The following is a 6,299-nucleotide window of genomic DNA, read 5'->3' as shown; positions in this document are numbered from 1 at the left end:
AACATATTTACACACAATAATACCAAAGTCAATATCAGCATGTGAAGTAGCAAGCTTGCTGTAATATTGCCTAAACAAACTGCACTATCAATTTAGAAGTCTTACTCACCGAGTTCACTTTGCAAATTGTCTCTGCTACTTAGCTATAAACGGCGTCTCTGCACCAGAGCGAGAGTAGAGTAGCGTTGGTTTCCCACAGAGATACTTTTGAGGAGATCGGAAACTCCATTAGAATCGTTTTATCACCCATTGTGTACATTGCCCATAAGTTGTCAATGGGCCGCGCAGTGCATTCTAGGCGATTCTGGGACAATGAGAGCTCTCCTTCAAGGAGTGAATGTGAGTCAATTGGGCTCTAGCTCAAAAACCTAACATTAGCATGAATTAACTTCTCTAGGATAGGAGGCAGCATTTTCACGTTTGGATGAAAATCATACCCAAATTCAACTGCCAGATACTCATCCCCAGAAGATAAGATATGCATATTATTAGTAGATTTGGATAGAAAACACTCGGAAGTTTCTAAAACTGTTTGAATCATGTCTGTGAGTATAACAGAACTTATTTAGCAGGCGAAACCCAGAGGACAAACCATTCAGATTTTGTTTTGTTTTTGAGGTTACTCTCTTTTCAATGTGTTTTCATTGGGAATACAGATATCTAATTGACCTTTTTGCAGTTCCTACCGCTTCCACTGGATGTCAACAGTCTTTAGAAATTGGTTGAGGTTTTTTCCTTTGTGTAATGAAGAAGTACGGCCATCTTGAACGAGGGTCACTGGAAGTGTCCTGTTAGTTAGAGGCGCGTGACCAGAAAGCTAGCTACAGTTTGTTTTAATCCTGTATTGAACAAAGGGTTAGTAAAAAAATACCTAAAGTTGCATTACAAAAGTAGTTTGAAATGTTTTGGCAAAGTTTACAGGTAACTTTTGAGATATTTTGTAGTCACGTTTCACAAGTTGGAACCAGTGTTTTCTGGATCAAACGCACCAAATAAATTGACATTTTGGATATATATCGACGGAATTAATCGAACAAAAGGACCATTTGTGATGTTTATGGGACATATTCTAGTGCCAACAACAGAAGCTCGTCAAAGGTAAGGCATGAATTATATTTTTATTTCTGCATTTTGTGTCGCGCCTCCAGGGTTGAAATATGCTTCTCTCTCTTTGTTTACTATGGTGCTAACTCAGATAATAGCATCGTTTGCTTTCGCCGAAAAGCCTATTTGAATTCTGACATGTTGGCTGGATTCACAACCAATGTAGCTTTAATTTGGTATCTTTCCTGTGTGATTTAATGAAAGTTAGATTTTTATAGTAATTTATTTGAATTTTGGCGCTCTGCATTTTCTCTGGCTTTTGGCCAAGTGAGACAGTAGCGTCCCGCCTAAACTCAGATTTTTGGATATAAATATGAACTTTACCGAACAAAACATACATGTATTGTGTAACATGAAGTCCTATGAGTGTCATCTGATGAAGATCATCAAAGGTTAGTGATACATTTTATCTCTATTTCTGCTTTTTGTTACTCCTTTCTTTAGCTGGAAAAATGGCTGTGTTTTTCTGTGGCTATGTACTGACCTAACATAATCTCAAGGTGTGCTTTCCCCGTAAATCCTTTTTGAAATCAGACATGTTGGCTGGATTCACAACAAGTGTAGCTTTAATTTGGTGTATTTCATGTGTGATTTCATGAAAGTTTGATTTTTATAGTAATTTATTTGAATTTGGCGCTCTGCATTTTTACTGGCTTCTGGCCAAGTGGGACGTTAGCGTCCCACATATCCCAGAGGAGTTAAGTGAACAAGAAATACAACATTGCTAATATTTTCCAAGATGTGAGATAATTAACTTCTTCTCTGTAATATTGTATAGCTTTGGAATCATTACGTGCTTTTGAGGAAAATAGGCAGGTTCTCGATTTATACTCTGACTTTGAGAAGGGATTGCATGAGAATTGAGACAATGTGAGTTGGGTGGGGCGTTTCTCCATTGATTGCCCAAAGGGATTCCTATCTCCTCCTTTCTTATCTCTGTTTCCTACAGACACAGGGCGCGTTGCGATATGATGCTTGAAGGAAAAACGGAGTTGAATAATTTGGTACACTGTTTAGATTGAATACATCTAAGCAAAATATATACTTTGTCATGACGATATAAACGGATGTATGTGTTCTAGACAAGTATGCCCATACCATCTGATTTGGCGATCTGGAGTGCAGGTAATTGTTTTAAAAGCATTATGAAATGTGACAGTGTGTTATCCCCTATCTCCAGTGATGAGAATTATATAGCTAAAACTAAACAAAACTATGATTTTTTTTTTTCAATTTAACTAAGCAGGTCAGTTAAGAACAAATTCTTATTTTGAATGACGGCCAACCCTGGCCAAACCCAGACTACACTGGGTCAATTGTGCGCTGCCCTATGGGACTCCCAATCATGGCTAGATGTGATACAGCCTGGAATTGAACCAGGGACTGTAGTGACATCTCTTGCACTGAGATGCAGTGCCTTAGACCGCTGCGCCACTCGGGAGCTCCAAAATAACACATATGGAATCATGTAGTAACCAAAAAAGTGTTAAACAAATCAAAATGTATTTTATATTTGAGATTCTTCAAAGTAGCCACCCTTTGCCTCGATGAGTTTTGCACACTCTTGGCATTCTCTCAACCAGCTTCATGATGTAGTCCCCTGGAATGCATTTCAATTAACAGGTGTGCTTTGTTAAAAGTTAATTTGTGGAATTTCTTTCCTTCTTATTTCGTTTGAGCCAATCAGTTGTGTTGTGACAAGGTAGGGTTGGTATACAGAAGATAGCCCTGCTCTGGACCCTGATCTTTCTTTTGACGAACATATCAAGAATATTTCAAGGACAGCATTTTTCCATCTTCGTAACATTGCAAAAATCAGAAACATGCAGTGTGGAAAAATCAGAAACTTTCTGTCCAAAAATTATGCAGAAAAGTTAATCCATGCTTTTGTCACTTCTAGATTAGACTACTGCAATGCTCTACTTTCCGGCTACCCGGATAAAGCACTAAATAAACTTCAGTTAGTGCTAAACATGGCTGCTAGAATCTTGACAAGAACCAAAAATTAGATCATATTACTCAAGTGCTAGCCTCTCTACACTGGCTTCCTGTTAAGTTTGGGGCTGATTTCAAGGTTTTGCTGCTAACCTACATGTCACGATCGTCAATGGGAGAGAGAGAGGACCAAGGCTCAGCGTGTGGAAAATACATCTTCTCTTTAATTGGAAGAAGGACAACGAAACAAAACAACAAACAGACGAACGTGAAGCTATCAAAAGACTAAGTGCAAACATGCAACCTAGACACAGACAATTACCCACAAAACCCCAATGCCTATGACTGCCTTAAATATGGCTCTCAATCAGAGACAATGAACCACAGCTGCCTCTAATTGAGAACCAATCTAGGCAGCCATAGACATAACTAGACAACTACACTAGACACTACAAAAACACATACATTCCCCATGTCACACCCTGACCTAACTAAAAAACATAAAGAAAACAAAGAATACTAAGGCCAGGGCGTGACAGTACCCCCCCCCCCCAAAGGTGCGGACTCCGACAGCACAAACTGACATAGAAAGGGGAGGGTCCGGGGTGGGCCCCATCATGGCGGCGGCTCGGGTGCGGGACGTGGCCCCCACTCCACCATTGTCAATACCCGCTTTGGTAGCCTCCTCCAAATGGCCACCCTCCAAATTAACCCCACTGGATTAGGGGGCAGCACCGGACTGAGGGGCAACACCGGAATGAGGGGCAGCTCCGGACTGAGGGGCGGCAGCTCCGGACTGAGGGACGGCAGCTCCGGACTGAGGGACGGCAGCTCCGGACTGGCTGACGGCTCTGGCTGGTCATGGCTGGCTGACGGCTCTGGCTGGTCATGGCTGGCTGACGGCTCTGGCTGGTCATGGCTGGCTGACGGCTCTGGCTGGTCATGGCTGGCTGACGGCTCTGGCTGGTCATGGCTGGCTGACGGCTCTGGCTGGTCATGGCTGACGGACGGCTCTGGCTGGTCATGGCTGACGGACGGCTCTGGCTGGTCATGGCTGACGGACGGCTCTGGCTGATCCAGTCTGGCGGAAGGCTCTGGCTGATCCTGTCTGGCGGAAGGCTCGGGCTGATCCTGTCTGGCGGAAGGCTCGGGCTGATCCTGTCTGGCGGAAGGCTCTGGCTGATCCTGTCTGGCGGAAGGCTCTGGCTGATCCTGTCTGGCGGAAGGCTCTGGCTGCTCCTGTCTGGCGGAAGGCTCTAGCGGCTCCTGTCTGGCGGAAGGCTCTAGCGGCTCCTGTCTGGCGGAAGGCTCTAGCGGCTCCTGTCTGGCGGAAGGCTCTAGCGGCTCCTGTCTGGCGGAAGGCTCTAGCAGCTCCTGTCTGGCGGAAGGCTCTGAAGGCTCATGGCAGACGGGCGGCTTTGCAGGCTCATGGCAGACGGGCGGCTTTGAAGGCTCAGTCCAGACGGGCAGTTCATGCGGCGCTTGGCAGACGGACAGTTCAGACGGCGTTGGGCAGACGGGCAGTTCAGGCGCCGTTGGGCAGACGGGCAGTTCAGGCGCCGTTGGGCAGACGGGCAGTTCAGGCGCCGCTGGGCAGACGGGCAGTTCAGGCGCCGCTGGGCAGACGGCAGACTCTGGCCGGCTGAGACGCACTGTAGGCCTGGTGCGTGGTGCCGGAACTGGAGGCACCGGGTTAAGGACACGCACCTTCAGGCTAGTGCGGGGAACAACAACAGGACGCACAGGACTCTGGGGACACACAGGAGGCTTGGTGCGTGGTGCCGGAACTGGTGGTACCGGGCTGGAGACACGCACCATAGGGCGAGTGCGTGGAGGAGGAACAGGGCTCTGGAGACACACTGGAAGCCTGGTGCGTGGTGTAGGCACTGGTGGTACTGGGCTGGGGCGGGGAGGTGGCGCCGGAAATACCGGACCGTGCAGGCGTACTGGCTCCCTTGAGCACTGAGCCTGCCCAACCTTACCTGGTTGTATGCTCCCCGTCGCCTGACCAGTGCGGGGAGGTGGAATAACCCGCACCGGGCTATGTAGGCGAACCGGGGACACCATGCGTAAGGCTGGTGCCATGTAAGCCGGCCCGAGGAGACGCACTGGTGGCCAGATGCGTTGGGCCGGCTTCATGACATCCGGCTCAACGCTCAATCTAGCCCGGCCGATATGTGGAGCTGGAATGTACCGAACCGGGCTATGCACGCATACAGGAGACACCATGCGCTCTACTGCGTAACACGGTGTCTGCCCGTACTCTCGCTCTCCACGGTAAGTACAGGGAGTATGCGCAGGTCTCCTACCTGACTTCGCCACACTCCCTTTAAGCCCCCCCCCAAGAAATTTTTGGGTAGTACTCACGGGCTTCCAGCCTTGCCTCCGTGCTGCCTCCTCATATCGCCTCCTCTCGGCTTTCGCTGCCTCCAGCTCAGCTTTGGGGCGGCGATATTCTCCTGGTTGAGCCCAAGGTCCCTTACCATCCAATTCGTCCTCCCATGTCCAGAAATCCTGTGTAGGTGGGTCCTGTTGCCGCTTGACACGCCGCTTGGTCCGATTTAGGTGGGTAATTCTGTCACGATCGTCAATGGGAGAGAGAGAGGACCAAGGCGCAGCGTGTGGAAAATACATCTTCTCTTTAATTGGAAGAAGGACAACGAAACAAAACAACAAACAGACGAACGTGAAGCTATCAAAAGACTAAGTGCAAACATGCAACCTAGACACAGACAATTACCCACAAAACCCCAATGCCTATGACTGCCTTAAATATGGCTCTCAATCAGAGACAATGAACCACAGCTGCCTCTAATTGAGAACCAATCTAGGCAGCCATAGACATAACTAGACAACTACACTAGACACTACAAAAACACATACATTCCCCATGTCACACCCTGACCTAACTAAAAAACATAAAGAAAACAAAGAATACTAAGGCCAGGGCGTGACACTACAAAGCATTACATGGGCTTGCTCCTACCTATCTCTGATTCTCAAGACGCTGGCCTCCTTATTGTCCCTAGAATTTCTAAGCATATCGCTGGAGGCAGAGCTTTCTCCTATAGAGCTCAATTTTTATGGAATGGTCTCGACCTTTAAGTCTATTGAAAACTTGTCTCTTCAGTAGGTCCTATGATTGAGTGTAGTCTGGCCCAGGGGGGTGAAGGGGAACGGAAAGGCACCGGAGCGACGAACCGCTCTTGCTGTATCTGCCTGGCCGGTTCCCCTCTCTCAAATGGGATTCTCTGCATCTA

The sequence above is a fragment of the Salvelinus namaycush genome, chromosome 31 (genome assembly GCF_016432855.1).
Source record: "Salvelinus namaycush isolate Seneca chromosome 31, SaNama_1.0, whole genome shotgun sequence".
In the NCBI taxonomy this organism is placed as follows: domain Eukaryota; kingdom Metazoa; phylum Chordata; class Actinopteri; order Salmoniformes; family Salmonidae; genus Salvelinus; species Salvelinus namaycush.
Note: the sequence above shows the minus strand (reverse complement) of the source record.